Raw genomic sequence first — 8,611 nt, forward strand, 5'->3', positions numbered from 1 at the left:
CAGAAGCATCTAAAACCCTTAAACCAGGGCCTGAGACTTTCTGTGCTGTCCCTTGTAATCTATACAGATTACACCTTGAAGGAGAAGGGCCTGTGATCCAAGCATCAATGTCCAGCTGAGGTGTTCATACTGGAAGCCAGCAGAAATGCATTCTCAGTTATCCAAGGGCCCAGAAAACCTACCACCTTTATACCATTTCTGTGAAAACTACTCTAAGGCACACTCAGCAAACTGAGGAATAAAGTAAACTTAATAATGAAAAAATTGTGGCATAAAAAGTGCTAGTGATGAAGGCCAAATAAGTGTCATGCTAGGTCAAATGGTAATTGCGCATTAGTTATCTGGGCTATTTGTGCAATGATTCACACTTTATGGGTTGAAAAGAAGAAAGTAATAGTGATCCTTGGCATCTTAGTTTAGCAGCTATAGACTTCTGGGAAAATTTCCTAGTCCACTTTGTAAATCTCGACTGCAATCGATAATAAACTAATTAATCAGGAATTCAATAAGTCAAGTTTCTTACTTACACTTACTCAGCTGGAACTAATAGTGCATCGATTCTAAATAAAACGTTACTTTTATCTTATGGCTTTGGGTCAGATTATCCACCTTTCCCCTCTGTCTCTGAAAATAATACATATGATGGAGAATAAGTTGTACCAGAAGAACTGTGATTCCCACTCCCTAACCTTTGGGGAAACCGAATGACATAATGGAAATAGCAAGTCAGTCAGGCCAGGGAATCAGTACACAAATTATTAGCTATGTAACTTTAGACAAATCACTTTACTGCTCTTTGCATCAAAATTCTTGATTTATTCCTCATTCTACTGCAAAGGTAGACAAAGGGGTTTTCCCGATTCCCTACAATCTGGACTCTAGGGTTGGGAGAGACAATTCTCAATAATCAATACTGGGACTTCCCTGGCGGTCTAGTGGTTAAGACTCCGAGCTTCCCTGCTCAGGGAACTAAGATCCCACATGCAGCACAGTGTGGCCAAAAAATAAAGTAAAATAAATAAAATATTTATATAAAAATCAATACTATCTAAAGTGATAAATTGAACAATTAAAAATAATGAGACACGGACTTCCCTGGTGGCACAGTGGTTAAGAGTCCTCCTGCCAACACAGGGGACACGGGTTCGATCCCTGGGCTGGGAAGATCCCACATGCCGCAGAGCAACTAAGCCCGTGTGCCACAGCTACTGAGCCCTCATGCTGCAACTACTGAAGCCTGCTCACCACAACTACTGAGCCCTCATGCTGTAATTACTGAAGCCCGCTCGCCTAGAGCCCGTGTTCCCCAAAAAGAGAAGCCACTGAAATGAGAAGCCTGCATACTGCAACAAAGAGTAGCTCCCACTCTTGGCAACCAGAGAAAGCCCCACAGAGCAATGAAGACCCAACACAGTCAAAAAAAATGAATTAATTAATTAATTAAAAAAAATAATGAGATAGATTTACATACCAGGAAAGGTTAAAGAGCTAAGATTGACATGAGATAGAATGTAGAGAACTTAAATCCTCACTAACAATGGGCACGGCAATTACACTCGTGTGTGTGTGTGTGTGTGTGTGTGTGTGTATAATTTGATCTTTACAATTTTCTGGGGAATTATTACCTTCATCTTTTTCCAAATGGAGAAAGACAGGTTCAGAGAAATTAGGTGATTTGCTCAAAAATAAGCAGCAAGGTAGAAGTGGAGAGGCAGTGACAGCAGCGGGAATGGTGGAATAAGGACCTCTGAAAAGCTGCTCTTCCATACAAACATGAACACTGGCAAAAATCATCAAAAATAACTTTCACAGACCTCTGGAAATTAACCACAGGGGGGCATTTATTTATAAGAAAATGGCTGAATCTCTGTAAGCACAGTGAGGTTTGTGGCATTTTCACTTGTCCTATTCCTACCCCTTCCCCCCCAGCTCCACAGCAGCCTTGAGAACAAACAGCACCACATTCACAGTGACATCCAGTAGCCTAGCAGCCACTGGAAGGGGAAGAAAGGGGCTGGAACTCCCCAGAACACCATTCTCAGAGAATTGTCATTATTTGACATGTCAGGTAGTTGCCTGGAAAACTTTGTTCTAAGGCCTTGCCTTTATTTGACCTGACTCAGAGCAGCTTTTTCCGCAGGAACATTTGTCAAAAACAATCAACAGCAGTTGTTTAACATCACGACTGCCTGAGACAGTGATAACAATTGAGACAAACAAGAAACTGACCCAAAAACTTAGAAGGAAAAGCTGGGGAATAAGATATTCATAGGAGGCTTTGAAAAGGTCCAACGTATTTCTAGAAATTTAGAAGGGTGCAAATGGTAGGGCTGGGCGCATGTTCCAGGAAACACCTAAATAAACTGAGAGACATCTTGTGTTCATGGGTTGGAAATCTGAATATCGTTAAGATGGCAATACTCTCCACATTGATCAGTGGCTTCAATGCAATCCTATCAAAATTCCAGGTGCCTTTTTTGCAGAAACCGACCAGTTAATCCTAAAATTTATATGAAAATTCAAGAATAGCCAAAACATTCTTGAAAAAGAAAAGCAAAGTTGGAATCACACTTCCTAATTTCAAAAGTTACTACATAGCTACAGTAATCCATTTAGCAAAGTAATAGCATAAAGACAGATATATAGATCAATGGAACTGAATTGCGAGTCCAGAAATCAATTATTACACTTACGGTCAGTTGATTTCTACAAGGGTGCCAAGACAATTCAATGGTGAAAAGGATAGTCTTTTTAACAAATGGTACTGGGACAACTGAATATTTGTGTGCAAAAGAATGAAGTTGGAACCCTATCTATATTACTCAGGGTTCTCCAGAGAGAAAGAGTAAATAGCATATACATAAACATATAAAAAGAGATTATTTATGAAGGATTGGCTCACACGATTATGGAGGCCAATCTGGAGGCCAGCTGGAGGGCCAGGGAAGCCAACGGTATTGTTCTAGTCCAAATGTAAAGGCCTCAGAACCAGGGGAGGTAATAGTGTAAGAATCCAAAGGTCTGAGGACTTTGGGGGCTGAAGGGATTAGTCCAGTCTGACTGCAAAGGCCCAAGAACTAGAGTGCCAGTGTCCAGGGGGGTGAAAAGATGGATGTCTCAGCTTGAACAGAGGAGCAAATTTGCCCTTCTTCTGCCTTTTTGTTCTATTTAGGGCCTCAGTGGATTGAATGATGCTCACTTGACTTGAGGAGAGTGATCTTCTTTACTCAGTCTTCCATTCAAATGCTAATCTCTTCTGGATATACCCTCAGGGACACAGCCAGATATAAGGTTTTACCAATTACCTAGGCATTCCTTAGCACAGTCAAGTTGACACATAAAATTAACCATCACATCATATGCAAAAATCAACTCAAAATCAATCAAAGATCTAAATGTAAGATCAAACTATAAAACTCTTAGAAGAAAACATAAGAGAAAACCTTCATAAGCAATAGTTTCCTTTTTTCTTTCTGGCTGAGCCACACAGCTTGTGGAATCTTAGTTCCCTGACCAGGGATCAAACCCAGGCCCCCAGCAGTGGAAGCATAGAGTCCTAACCTCTGGACCACCAGGGAGTTCCCAGTAATGGTTTCTTAAATACAACCCCAAAATCACAGCAACCAAAGAAAAAATAAATTGCACTTCATCAAAATTTTAAAATTTTTGCTTCAAATGACATTATCAAGAAAGTGAAAGACAACCTACAGAATGGGAGAAGATATTTGGAAATTATATATCCAATAAGATACTACTACCTAGAATATATAAAGAACTTACACAACACAATAATTAAAAAAAAAAGACGATGATCCATTTTAAAATGGACAAAGTATTTGAACAGATATTTTCAAAGAATATATACACATGGCCAATAAGTACATGAAAAGATGCTCAATATCATTAATCATTAGGGAAATGCAAATTAAAACCACAATGAGATACCACTTCATACCCACTAAAGACAGCTGTAATCAAAAAGATAGACAATAGGACATCCCTCGTGGTGCAGTGGTTAAGAATCTGCCTGCCAATGCAGGGGACACGGGTTCAATCCCTGCTCCGGGAAGATCCCACATGCCATGGAGCAACTAAGCCTGTGCATGACAACTACTGAGCCTGCTCTCTAGAGCCTGGAAGCCACAACTACTGAGCCCAGGCGCCACAACTACTGAAGCCCATGTGCCTAGAGCTTGTGATCCACAAGGGAAGCCATCACAATGAGAAGCCCGAGTGCACCACAACAAAAAGTAGCCCTGCTCACCACAACTAGAGAAAGCCCATGCACAGCAATGAAGACCCAACGCAGCCAAAAATAAAAATTAATTAATTAATAAAAAAGATAGACAATAACAAGTGTTGGTGAGGAAGGATGTGGAGAAATTGGAATCCTTCATACACTGCTGGTGGGAATATAAAATGGTTCAGTCACTTTGAAAAACAGTTTGGAGTTCCTAAAAATGTTAAACATAGAGTTACCATATAATTTAGCTGTTCCACTCCTAGGTATACCCAAAAGAACGGAAAACATACATTCACACAAAAACTTCATAGCAGCACTATGCAAATAGCTAAAAGTGGAAACAGTCCAAATGCCTATCAACTGATGAATGGTTAAACAAAAGTGGTATATCCATACAATGGAATATTATTCAGTCATAAAAGGGAATGTAGTACTAATACATGCTATAGTGGATGAATCTTGAAGCCTGATGCTAAGTGAAAGAATCCAGACACAAAAGGCTACATATAATTGCATATTATATGATTTCATTTATATGAAGTGTTCATAACAGGAAAATAAAATTTATAGAGACTGAAAGTAGATTAGTGATGACTTTGAGTTAGTGAGATGGGGTGAAATGAGAGTGACTGTTAATGGATACAGGGATTCTTTCTGGAATGATGAAAGTGTTCTGAACTTAGAGAGTGGTAATGGTTACACTACTCTGTGAATATTTAAAAACCACTGAATTGTACACTTTAAAAGGATGAACTGTGTGACATGTGAATTTCATCTCAATAAAAGAGATGGAGCCAAGATGCATATATTCCAATTATAAAACTGGGGGCTCTCCACTACTCTATGAAATGATTAGCCAAAACAAACTGCTGTTTAATGAAGATATACAAAAGAAAGGGGACTGCTCTTTTTCCTGGAGGATGGGCATGAGTAGTGTGAGTTCTTATGTGATCCTCTTATATTCTTATAGCCCCACTGGGACCCACATATGGGAAGCTCTTAATAAATATCTGTTAATTGTATAAATGAACTAGGTTTTTCATTCTGTAAGAGAAAAATCTGTTGGCAATACATGTTTAACAAACTTTTTCGGTAATTGTGATCCCTTTCTGTCTAGGAATGCTTAGGTAAAAATGAGAAGAGCACAAGGGAATCAGAATATTTTGGCAGTTCTTGTAGTGGAAAGAAATTGGATTGGAAATCTTCCCATGTATGTGGCTTATCTGGTTTATTCTCAACTAATCTCTGAGAAAAGTTCTTCCCTTACTTCCAGGAATGACATATTGACTGATGTTATAGCGTTTCAAAAGAGAAACTCAACCTAAGCTATGTTTGTGTGAGGAGCTACCAATTATTAAAATGTTTCTTTCTTTTTTAATGTTAATTTGGGGCAAATAATACGTATTTCAAATATACCATATTTGTTTAAGTGAAACTCTAACAAAAAATAAAAATAAGGAAAACAATAACTAATGGTCAAAGTTTATTTCATAATTAAGGACTTAGAAATTCTATGATTCTTTGCATTCTGTTTGAATAAAAGGGGTTTCTTAGCTTGCTTTTTATTTCAAGGGTCAATTTATAAAAATATTAAATTCAATATATGTGTTGAATGTGTTCTATGTTCTAAGCACTGTGCTAAATATGGTAAGATATATAAAAACATGATAAGGAAATAGTAGACACAGGCATCAAGGACATTATTGTCTCCTTGGTGAGGTTTTTCCTGATCATCCTATTGAAAAATTTAAGCCTCCACTCTGCCCTGACACTTTCTACCCTCATCCACACCTTTTTTCCCCTCTTGGAGAAATCTAAAATACAAGGTATTTTACCTATCTTCTTTGTTTATTGCCTTCCCCCCCCCAAATAGAATATAAGTTTCAAGATGACAGGCATTTTTGTGTGTTTTGTTCATCACCGTATCTCCAATGTCTAGAATGGAGATAATAATGTCTATAATGGATATATATATGTATACATATACCAATATATATATTTAATTAGAGGTACACAAATAAACATCTAATTGGCAAACTGACAAGAGTAAGACAGATAGTTCAGCCACGGCTAGTGGATAGAGAGATGACTTGAAAAGCAGAAGATGGGCCAATTTGGGGTGTGGGTGATCCTTGACAAGGCATTTTTCTTCATCTATAAAGTGAGCGAATTGAATTATCAGGATACTCAAACTTTCTCATCTTACAAATCACCAAGCACTTCACTAAAGAATCTCAGCCCCTCTATGATAGAAACAAAAGTGCATTATTTGCGAAGAACAGTACATGTGTGTCTGCATTCTGTTACATTTTTCAGGTATGACAAGGTTTAAGAACGTAAAAATTACAATACCATAAGGAGGGATAAATTTTATGGCTAGGATTTATAATATAATAAATAATTGTAATAGTGCTATAAAGAATTAAAATTATAGTGATGCTGTTGAGAATACTTTATTGAGTGCCAAGTGTAAAATGTACTTGCGATAAATTAAAAATTGCAGGAATGGCATTAGTAGGAGAGACATCAAGTATGTCTCCTGAAAATTACTGATATATTCTTATGACTTACTGTAAAGTACTTCATCCTGCAGTTAGGTAAGATGTTACCACTGGAGGAGACTATGTGTGCCTCTGGTGAGACTTTCATGCAGGCTGGGATGGAAGCACCTAAAACAGAGAACTGGGAACCTCATTGAGCTTAATGGTGTTTATCAAGGATTTACTATGTACCAGGCATTTTCTAAGAACTTTGTGTTAATTCATTTGACCCTTAAAAAAAAAAAAAAAAAAAAAAACATGTCTTAAAAATGAGAAAACCAAGAAGCTGAAGGTTGTCCAAGCCAGGACAGGAACCCAGGCAGCCTAGCTCATTGCCACTAGCTTAAGTACTACACGATCCTACTCTTTCATTACACTTTTTTTTTCTTTTTCTTTTTGGCCACACAGAGCGGGCTGGGGGATCTTAGTTCCCCGACCAGGGATTGTACCCAGGCCCCAGCAGTGACAGCACCGAGTTTTAACCACTAGACCTCCAGGAATTCCCTGTATTCTGCATTTTAATGGAAAACGTGGCAGAATTTGGTCCAAGACTTACTTTTATTATAACTAGTTATTTATATACCATGATTGAGTTGGGTGGATGGATGGGTAGGTAACTGGCTCTCCCACCTTAAACGTCTTAAGCAATTACTGTTCTTTCAAAAAGAAGCTAAGTGTTGTGCATGATCAGGTTGCCTCAGGTCAGTGTGCAATAGTCGTGAACTGATTGACAACTCATCGGTAAAATAACCTCTTTGTCCCCCTCCTCTGTGATCACAAGATACTGGAAAACACATCATCAGATCAGGTCATCTTCCTGCTAAATCTCCTCCAATGGCATCTTTTTGCCCCTAGGATAAAGCCAAACTCCCTAATGTATTCTACAGTTTTTACGGCCCTTCAAATCTGGCCCAGTTACCTTTTCGGCTCATGGCTGACCACTCCCCATTCATTCTCTGTTTCAGGGTTTCCTGTAATTCAGAGTTTCTTTCAGTTTTCTCAGAAGTGCTGAGCTCTTGCTCCAGGATTTTTTTTTTTTTTTAGTTAAAAAAAGGGGGATAAAATGTACATAACACAAAATTTACCATTTTAATGATTTTAAAGTGTATAATTTATGATGTCATGCAACCATCACCACTATCTAACATTGAAAGACTCCTCATACCCATTAGCAGACACTCAGAATTCTTCCCTATTTGCAATCCCCAACCACCACTAATCCACACTCTCTCTCTGGATTTACCTGTTCTGGACATTTCATATAAATGAAATCATACAACATGTGCTCTTCTGTGCCTGGATTCTTTCACTTAGCATAATGTTTCCAACATTCATCCATGTTGTAGCATGAAAGAGTGTCTGATTTCTTTTTAAGGCTGAATAACATTCCATTGTATGGATAGATCACATTTTGTTTATCCATTCGTCAGTTGGTGGACATTTGAGTTATTTCCATTTCTTTGGCTATTATGAATAACACTGCTATGTATATCTGTGTACAAGTTTTTGTGTGAACATATATTTTCAATTCTTTGGGGTATACACCTGGAATGAATGGCTAACTCCATATTTAACTTATATGGTAACTCTATATTTAACTTCCAAAAAACTGCTCAACTCTTTTTCTTTCCAGGATGTTTTCATTGGCCAACGGGATAGTGTGAAGGCGCCAGGCCTTAGCAGTCATCCTTTCAGGTTCCAGCTTAGACATTACTTTTCTAAGCTGACTGCTTAACTTGAAATTAGATGTCGCTAAATCTGAGGTAAAGAAGACTACCCAGCAGTCACCATATTATTTTGTACTTGTTTGTTTCTCTTTCCACCAGCA

The sequence above is a fragment of the Hippopotamus amphibius genome, chromosome 3 (genome assembly GCF_030028045.1).
Source record: "Hippopotamus amphibius kiboko isolate mHipAmp2 chromosome 3, mHipAmp2.hap2, whole genome shotgun sequence".
NCBI lineage: Eukaryota > Metazoa > Chordata > Mammalia > Artiodactyla > Hippopotamidae > Hippopotamus > Hippopotamus amphibius.